Source organism: Sprattus sprattus (assembly GCF_963457725.1).
Source record: "Sprattus sprattus genome assembly, chromosome: 3".
In the NCBI taxonomy this organism is placed as follows: Eukaryota; Metazoa; Chordata; class Actinopteri; order Clupeiformes; family Clupeidae; genus Sprattus; species Sprattus sprattus.
The window spans coordinates 56282832-56293753 of NC_137922.1; positions in this window are offsets into that span (position 1 = coordinate 56282832).

The following is a 10922-nucleotide window of genomic DNA, read 5'->3' on the forward strand; positions in this document are numbered from 1 at the left end:
GCATAAGACTGCCAGGATCTCCTGGAGGTGTTCTGTGTCTGTGCTACCACTCAGACTCCTAGCTCGCGGTACATCTGTGTGGTTTTCGATTTCACCAGATTCAATCCAGTTCATCACAGTCTTCACGATACAGTATGATTTCTCCAGTGTGTTCTCATCAATGTCTTTCATCCGTCGTATTTCATCAAAAAGACAGTCAATGCTTTTTATTTTCTCATCTCTGAAGCTCGTTTCTAAGCTCTGTATTACACTCTCTGTTTCGGAGGAGTTCAAGAGCGTAAGGAGAGGCTGGCTGTACTCATCTGTCCAATCAGAAGACACCTGATAGGTGTTCATCAGATGTAAAATCTTCATGATGGAAATACAGTCTTCATCATGATGGTGATCAGTTAGTCCTACAAGGAGGTTTAAGGCTTCTTCCGGTGACCAACGTTGTTGTGCTACAAGATTTGACACCATCTGGAAAAGTTCTTTGGTTTGATCTTCTGATGCTTCAAATTGCACTGCACAGGAAAATAAAATCTCCAAAAACAGTTTGCCTACTCTGTTGTTCTCACTATCTGTTTCTCCAGTAAACACTTTAAGGAGATTCTCAAGCAAGGCCAGAACGTAAACCTCATTGGAAGGCAGTTCGTTTCCAGTAAGTCTCCGTGAGACGGCTATGATTTTGTTGTCATCGTCTGTGCGTTTGTTTGGGTCCGTGTGGAGCAGCTGGAAAAGAGCCTTAATAAACCTGTGTTTCAGTTCCCTATCCTCACTTTTGAAATGACCCATGAAGCTTTGCAAGCTCTCCGCAGCAAACACCAGGACTTCATTTCCCATGAGCCTTGAAAGGTCCAGAGTATGGCAAGCGCTGAGACTTCTTTCGTCAATGATGAATCCTCGGCTGAGGTGCGGGTTCTCTCTTTCCATCCCCTCTAAGCCACATTGCAAGTAATCAGAGACAAAGTCATCCATGGTACCATACACAATGTCTGCTTCATAGACGTCCCTCTGTGACAGTGTGTCAGTTTCATTCACGTTTGGGTTGAAAGAAATTCCCAGGTGCTTGTAGAAGTCAGACCACTCCCTAGTCTGCTTGTGTGAGTGAACGTCAGAGCTCAGCACGATGTCCATTTTGTTTCCCATGCAGACTTGTGTGGCTGCAAACATGGCTGTGACAAAGGGGTTCTCTTCGACACCGACCAGTTCTGGCTCTCCACCCTTCTCAGTCAGTACCAGTACACACCACTTCAGCATCTGCTGTACTGTGGGCCACCAGCCTTTTGTGTCAAAAACAGCTTTGCAGAGCTGAGACAGAGTGTTTTGGATGTCATCTGCGTTCAGGTTTGGACCTTTGAGAGAGTCTTTCATAAGTGGTTCATCTTCTGGGGCATTTTCTGAATATTGAAGGACACCAGTGGTAATATTTTTGATCGTATCGACAACGGAGTCATCCAAATTCCAGAACTTCTTTAATTCTGCTAGAGCCGAATCTAGACTACTCTCATCCTGCTTTCTAAGAGTCTTCCGGAAATCCAGTTGGGGTCTCTCAGAGCCCCAGAAGTCCAGAGCCTGGATGAGAGAGCGCCCGGAGTCATCAGTCCACTCTGTTGATATGTCATACACTCGTATCATCGTGAGCACTTCCGTTATTACAGCATCCTCTGCATATCTCTCGGACAGCGCTTGGAGCAGAGTCACTGCCTCTGTCGGGGTCCGCTGGTTTGTTAGCACAAGTGTGAGGAGCATTTCAGTGGATTCTGTGTGGCTTTCCTCGCCGTTTAGATGTGTAAGCGTGAGCAGGAGAAGCTTCAAGCACTGGATTTCCACCTGAAAAACGGACACGGAATCTCTTTCAACAACAGCGTGATGTATTGATGATGCGAGGGTGTCCAGGAACTCCACGAGAAAGAGATCCTCAGTGGAGAGATCCTCCTCGGCCCATCGTTTGGCGACGAGAGCTGCATCACCGCCACAGCCGCCATGGTCATTGAGGAAGTGCATCAGGTTCAGATACAGGGCTTGAGTCAGCAGGAAACTTTCGGAAGCACTGCATGCTGATTGGCTGATGGCCTCCACCTGGGACTGCACATGGTTGGAGACGCTCTGCAGGGGAAGTCCCTCAGACCTCTCCAGAGACAGCGCGCATAGCTCGGTGATGAACACTTGAGTGTGCTGCAGAGTGCCCAGGGGCGGAGGAGCACTGATCCACTCATCAAACAGGAGCTTGTCCAGTGCCGACAGGATGTCTCCAAGCTGATCAGCAGTCAGGTGAGCTAGACCGAGGTTTGAACTGAGGTTTGGGATGTTGCATTTTGACAAGAGGGTTTCCAGAAGCGTATCACTGTCAGTGCCTGATTCATCGTTTGGCTCAAACTCGTTCAGATGGCTTTTTAGAACATGGTGCTTGGACTTGTGCTCCTCGGACATGTCGCTGACCAGTCGTGCCTCCTGCTGCTCTCGAGCTTGCCTCTGTGATTCCTCCAGCCTTCGGTCCATTTCTTCTTCTTCTTCGCTCCTCCTTCGCTCCTCTTCCCTTCTCCTCTCCTCCTCTTCTCTTCTCCTCTCCTCCTCCTCCCTCCGTCTCCTCTCCTCTACTGGCTTGTTAAAGCAATGTTCACACTCGTAGGAATTATTGTCGCCAACTGGTCTGTAGTATTCTCCACTTTTAAAAATGTGGACATAGCGCCCATGAACAACACTTTGTTGAATATCTGAGAAAGACTTGGTAGGAGGCAGGACTGTGTCACACTTACAGCACCTCAGCCGGTCCCCCATGCTGCTCTCTGATGGTGAGTTCCCCATTTTAACGATGTGTGTGTGTGTGTTTGTGTGTGTGTGTGTGTGTGTGTGTGTGTGTGTGTGTGTGTGTGTGTGTGTGTGTGTGTGTTTGTGAATCCTTCCGTACCAAAGAAGTGATGTTCAAGTGCAGCCTGTGTTCGCCTGAAAGATGGAAAATGCAGAAATCACAGACACAATTTTTAGTAACGTTTTTTTGTGTGGAAAATAAATTAAAATTTTTATGACATTATAACATGCGCATAAAAGTAGGCTTTTTTGCCAGAGACTAAGATTGGGTTTGAATGCAACCAATTACTTGCTAACTCCAAGATACAATGATCCATAGAAAACGGTCAAAAGGGCTCAGCTAAAATAGCTTTAATTTAAAGTAACAACACAAGTGATTCAAACTATAGTTTCTAGCCTCCATCATCACTCAATAACAATATATTATATGATAAAACAGATCTTCGCCTCTTCTGAATTTCCTTACAGCTGTAAATGATTGCATTTCTTTCTGGAAAGTAAAACTCAAACTGATCGCTTTCGCTCATTTTGAAATTTTTGTCAGAGGGCAATACGGATCCGTATTGACCGGTGAGGAGGGCAATATACAGGTGGCATGTCTGTGCATTAGCCAATCAGAAAGCCTGTACTGTCGTTGCCATAAAATAATATATAATATATGATAAAACAGAAAAGTCCTATCTCTTCAAGACGCAGAAAAAGTAATCCACGCTTTTATTACTTGGGGGTTGCAATGCTGCCCTGGCCCTTCAACTAATACAGAATGCTGCTGCTCGCACACTTAACTACTTCTTACTAGTGCTTAATAATATGAACATTTCTCACTAGGGATGGGCATAATTAATCGACGATCGATTAATTGATCATTAAGAATTTCGTCGATGACATAATTTTTTCATCGATAAAACTAATGCACGTTCTGTTGCGTATTGTGAGTCTTGAAGGAATGCAATGGATTTCGCTATGTGGCAGCAATTAAAATTTTACCAAACAAGGGCAATGTTTGAAAAAACGCCACAGGCCTACTCAGTTACCTGCAAGTTTCCGTGTCTTTCAAAAGTAAACATGAAGAGGTCACGGCGTGGGACCGTTTTGATAAAAAAAAAATGACTTAGTTCATTGACAACACTGCGAAGCTGTGTATACAACTCGGCCACAACTCAAATGATGTACCACTTGAACAACGCACATCCGACCATGGTTAGTGACAGTACACAACTAAGTAAGTATTAAACATATGGAACCCACCTTATTTATCAGCACTGTTGGAAATAGCTTGCAATCCTAACAGCCTCCATCCCTTAGCTTACCGTGGCTAAGTTAGCATGCCTACCTAACCTAGGATTGCTGGCGAACTTGGCTTGAAGGATTCCAAAAGGTAGCCAAGCTAGCTAACTGGTTGTTTTAAAAACGTGTGCTTTAACAGTTAGTTACTAGTTTTCAATACCTTCCAGGGTTATTGTTTCTGGTTAGAAAACCGGGGATTGACATAGCTTGAAATTGGCACTGGTCAAGAATCATCTTATAAATTGACGTTTACTATCACCTGTTATTCTAAGCACCTGGACTTGTAGGTTTAGGGCTTAACTATTAATATTCTCTTTACCGGTGAATTGAATGGCTTGTCGATAATACTGTTACTGGTTGTTTTAATGGAGCTTTGTTAATTAGCCTAATTCATTGTTAGGTAGGCTAACCGAGTAAGTTGTGTTTATGAGCATCGGCTTCTAGCTGTCGGCGCCGCTGCTTAAGAGTACAGTAGCGCATATTTTTCAAGTGTAACCATTGAACGGATCCGGTTTAACTGCCACAAGAGTTGTCAATCTTGTAATACAGATCTCATTGAGGAACACGCTGTGTTTTATCTGTTTTCACTGCATTTTAATATAGCCTATAAATAGTGCATTTTTGACATAATTTTTTTTAATGATTAATCGAAAATCGATCGTTAATTCTCCCGACGATCGATTAAGACAATTTAATCGAATGCCCATCCCTATTTCTCACCGATACACACTAAATTACTTCTTACTAGTGCTAAAACATATGAACATATCTCACCGATACACACTTAATTACTTCTTACAGTGCCTTGCATAAGTATTCACCCCCTTGGATGTTTTACCCTTTTATTGCTCTTATAAATCAGTCATAGTCAATATAAGTTGGCTTTTTGACAAAAAAAATCACAAAAAAGCCCTCTTTAATGTCAAAGTGAAAACAGATTTCTACACAGTTATGTAAATTAAATAGAAATATGTAATGAAAATAAGTGATTGCATAAGTATTCACCCCCTTTAAAATAAACTGACCTAATTCAACAGAGGTCCAGCCAATTGGTGCTAGAAGTCTCACAATTAGTGATATGGGGATCAGTGTGCAGTAAATGTGTCTCAAGTGATTGTAGTATAACGACACCTGTGTCTGGAAGGTCCATTCACTGGTCAGTATTCAGTAATCAGTATTCCTGGCTATTGTTACACCATGAAGACCCAAGATCACTCTAAGCAACTCAGAGAAAAGGTTGTTGAGAAGTATAAGTCAGGGGAAGGATACAAAAAAATGTCCAAGGCACTAAACATCCCCTGGAATTCTATTAAATCCATCATTAAGAAATGGATGGATTATGGCACATGCGCAAATCTGCCTAGATCAGGCCGTCCTCACAAACTGAGTGACCGTGCAAGAAGGAGACTAGTAAGAGAGGTCACCAATAGACCTATGACTACTCTGAAGGAGTTTCAAGCTTCAGCAGTTGAGATTGGAGAAACTCTGCATATAACAACTGTTGCATGGGTTCTTCACCAATTGAAGCTTTATGGAAGAGAGCCACTGTTGAAAAAAAGTATTGACTGCAGTTCGCCAAAAGGCATGTGGGAGTCTCCATGGCCAAGTGGAATAAGGTTCTGTGGTTTGATGAGACCAAAGTGGAGTGGTTTTAACAGTGGCTCTCTTCCATGAAGCTTTGATTGGTGAAGAACCAAGGCAACAGTGGTTGTATGCAGAGTCATGGTGTAACGCCCGACTCACATTGTTGCGTTGATGCGTCAGGGTTAACGCATCCCCATTCACTTTGCATGGGGTGACGTCATCCTTTGCCGAACTGAACTGTGGCTCCGTTTGGTTCGCGTGCGTTGCGTTTCATGCTTTGCTCGCGACAAGAGTTGAAGAAGGTTCAACTTTTCGACAGGCAATGCATGCGTCAGCCAATCATATTGCCGTTCATGCATAACTGACAGCACAGGCACTAGCCAATCATATCCCGTATATGCTCACGTCTACAGAGCGGCAAACTCAAAAAAAAAAACATGGCTGCCAAACTCCGTAGATGGTCGTATTTGTACCTTCAAGTTGGTTGTTTGACTTTTTTTTGGTTAGATTTTTTAAAAGTTACCGAGAAATAGACACTGTACAATGTAAAAACCCCTTTATTGTAACTGAGAAATACGTATCATAGGATTTGCGAGGTGTCTGAGCACACTGTCTAATGATGGGTTAGGGTTAGCATGCTACTACTCACAGGGTAAAAGCTTACTAATGACGTGATTGGTTTGTTGACCTGTCAATCTCACTATAACGTCTCCGTTATCAACAGAACCCCATGCGCCAAACTCCTCCTCCACCGTCCGTTGCATCAACGCAACAATGTGAGTCGGGCGTAACAGTAGCCAGGAATACTGATTATTGAATACTGACCAGTGAATGGACCTTCCAGACACAGGTGTCTTTATACTACAATCACTTGAGACACATTCACTGCACACTGATCCCCATTTTACTAATTGTGAGACTTCTAGAACCAACTGGCTGGACCTATGTTGAATTAGGTGAGTCTATTTAAAGGGGGTGAATACTTATGTTATCACTTATTTTCATTACATATTTTTATTTAATGTACATAACTATGTAGAAATCTGTTTTCACTTTGACATTAAAGAGAGCTATTTTGTGATTTTTGTGTGTCCAAAAAGCCAACTTATATTGACCATGACTGATTTATAAAAGCAATAAAAGGGTAAAACATCCAAGGGGGTGAATACTTATGCAAGGTACTGTACTAGTGCTAAAACATATGAACATATCTCACCGACACACTTAATTACTTTTTACTAGTGCTAAAATATGAACATATGCGACCGATACACACTTAATTACTTCTTACTAGTGCTAAAACATATGAACATATCTCACCGATACACACTTAATTACTTTTTACTAGTGCTAAAACATATGAACATATCTTACCGATACACACTTAATTACTTGTTACTAGTGCTAAAATATGAACATATCTCACCGATACACACTTAATTACTTTTTACTAGTGCTAAAATATGAAAATATCTCACGATACTCACCCTATCAAGGAGCGCAATAGGAGGCAGAGCCTTCTCGCCCCACTTAAAGAAGACTGTGTTTAAACCGCTCCTCAACTTGACTGCTGAATTTGTGTCCGTGCCCCTGGTACATATAGGGCTTTAAAGACCACATGGACCACACACACACACACACACACACACACACACACACACACACACACACACACACACACACACACACACACACACACACACACACCTCCCCTTGGGCTTGCCAGGGGGCTTCCATGGCCTTTTGTCAAGAAAAGACAAACTTAGCCCTGTATGATATATTTAAAATACAAATACCACATAATCCATGAACTGCTTAATTGGGAGTGGTCCCTGAGGGTTTTAAACGCAGAGACCATCTCTACCTTTTGCAAATCCTCCTGGCGGCAGAAACCAAAGAAATCACTGTCAATTGTCTGAAGCCAACCCTCTTAACATGTCAGTCATGGATAGTGTGTGTATGGCGACTCTATAGAATGGAGGAAATTACATTTAACTTGAGGCTCCAGAGAGATACATTTTTGAAGAGATGGAGCCCTGCCTTGTAAGGCCAGGCAAAATAGCCCATTTCGGAGCCAAAAATAGAATTAATTGTAAAAGAATTGTTTTCAGCACAGATCATCGCGTCAAGAACAACATACTAAAAGTCCTAAGAAATCGTAGTTGAGGACATATGTTTAATTCTCATCAATCTGAGATGTGTGCTATGTGTGATGTGTGCATGGCAAAAATACACCTCTAAATGTAATTTTTCCTTTTCTCCTTTCAAAAATAAAACTTTACACAATGAAAGTACCCATGAAAAGTAAAAATGTTTGTATTACAAGTTACTTCGAAAATGAATTTGAATATGCAAATAAGCTATACACTAATCGAATATGCCCAAAATACACCCAAATAGGCTTAATATTTTCCTTTACTCCTACCACAAAATAACTTTACACAGTAAAAGTATACATGACAAATACATGACAAGTTTCTTTTGAAATTAATTTCAAGTACATGACTTTACACAGTAAAAGTATACATGACATATACATGACAAGTTTCTTTTGAAATGAATTTGAATATGCACATGAGCGTCACACTTATTGAATATGTCCATAGGCAGAAACACTATTCATATGTGTATAAAGCATTTGATAAAGGTGTGTGTGAGTAATCTCTAGTGTGTGTGTGTGTGTGTGTGTGTGTGTGTGTGTGTGTGTGTGTGTGTGTGTGTGTGTGTGGGTGTGTGTGTGTGTGGTTGAGGAGTTACTTGTTACATTTAATGGATTAAATTAAAAAACAATGTTATTGTAATGAGTTAGAGTTACTGGGATACAAATATGTAATTAGCTTACAGTTAACACACACACACACTCGCACAAGCAACTCACACTCACACACACACACACACACACACACACACACACACTCACTCACTCACTCACTCACTCACTCACTCACTCACTCACACACACACACACACACACACACACACACACACACACACACACACACACACACACACACACACACACACACACACACACACACACACACACACACACACACACACACACACACACACACACACACACACACACACACACACACACACACACACACACACACACACACAAGCACACACACTAAAGGTAACTTACAGTTACTTATCAACGTGTTGGTGATTACAAGGGAAATATATTCAAATACGTTCCTTTGGGGAAAAAGCTTTAAAGCAGCAATAAGCAGTTCTGTTCCACAACTAGAAAGCTAACTACCTAAAAGGCTAAAACACACACACACACACACACACACACACACACACACACACAAACACACACACACACACACACACACACACACACACACACACACACACACACACACACACACACTAAAGGCATGCAAAAACCTTGTAAACACCACCAACAATCCAGTTGGCACTGATAGAAGCTTTCCAAGACACTAACTAGTGTCTTGGCAGTATAGCTGGTAAGCTGGCCTGGATGGCTAGTGGGAAAGACACAGGCGTTTACATGACCATATGCTATTAAAATGAACTTGAGGATGCTACAAAAACGAGTTGCCTATAAAACCATTCCTCAAAAAGTGTCAAATTGTTGCTTTAAAGGTTATGTAGAATTCGTAGTAGTTATTAAAAAATGAATTCTGTTGCCTTGCTCGTTTTTAGTATAGACAGGTGTGTGAGTGTGTGTTTGTGTGTGAGTGTGTGTGACATGGGATTCATTTTCACCTTTGAAAAACCTGCAGATGCCTTTAGGACCTGGCCACACCCCTGTCACTCTCTCTCATGCACTCTGCAATTGTTTACCCGGCGGCAGGACATGCAGCTTGCACTCACACACACACACACACACACACACACACACACACACACACACACACACACACACACACACACACACCTCACTCTCTCTCACGCACTCTGCAATTGTTTACCTGGACATGCAGGGATAGACAGTAGGTTGCCAAGATGGGGATCCTGCCAAATAGTGAGCCCGCATACAGTTCCAGTCAAAAGTTTGGACACACCTTTAAAGTGTTTTCTTTACTTTTATTATTTTCTACATTGTAGATTAATATCAAAGACATTTAAACTACGAAAGAACACATATGGAATGATGTTCTAAACAAAAAAAGTGTTATCTGGCATGTAGAAAATAACACAAGTAAAGAAAAAACATTAAAAAAAAATTAGAAGGTGTGTCCAAACTTTTGACTGGCACTGTATGAAAACTGTGTTATAACTCGTTTATAATGGCTAATTAATGACCTACAAAGTGTTTACAACCTAATTGAAAACCTCATTATAAACCTTTTTAAGGGGAGCCTTATTGTAAAGTGGTACCCATATTCTACGTGAAGAAAAATACTGAAAAGGATGAATAAATAAACAGATGAAATAGACTACTAATGAGTTGAGACTTTTATGAGTAGGAGAGGAAGTTTTAATTTTTAATCATGTGTCCTCTCTTATTCTGTGTGTGTGTGTGTGTGCGTGTGTGTGGGTGTGGGTGTGTGTGTGTGTACACGTGTGTGTGTTTAGGATTGCAAGGATGAGGACAATAGGCTTCAATTTCATTCACTAAATTTCAAGTGATATTAAGGACATGTGTATTTTGTCTTCAACCTCTCCCTCCCTCTCTCTCTATTTTCCTCCCCCTCTCCCCTCTCTCTCCCTCCCTCTCTCTCTCTTTCTCTCTCTCCCTCTCTCTCTCTTTCTCTCTCTCCCTCCCTCCCTCTCTCTCTCTTTCTCTCTCTCCCTCCCTCCCTCCCCCCTCTCTCTATCCCTTCCTCCCTCTTTCTCTCCATATTTGACCATAGGTTGTCTCTCCATTATTCTCTCACTAAAGGGTGATAGTATTTGCTGTTCCCTTCTCTTCACTGTAAATCATTTAAAGGAGTCAACCTCAATCACACACACACACACACACACACACACACACACACAGCCATCCCCTCACTCATCACTGCCTCGCACGCACACACAGACTTAATGCACACATACGCACACACACCTCCCCCCATATGCACACATATGTACACATACATGCACACACACATACACACACATGCTTGAAAGCAAGCACACATAAACACACACACTGTGGCATGTACTTTGTTCAGACATGTTGACATAAATTGTGTGTGTTTCTGTGCAGTCTGTATGTGTGTGTGCGTGTGTGTGTGTGTGTGTGTGTTTCTGTGCAGTCTGTGTCGTTTCCATGGAGGAACATGAGAGCCTCACACTCT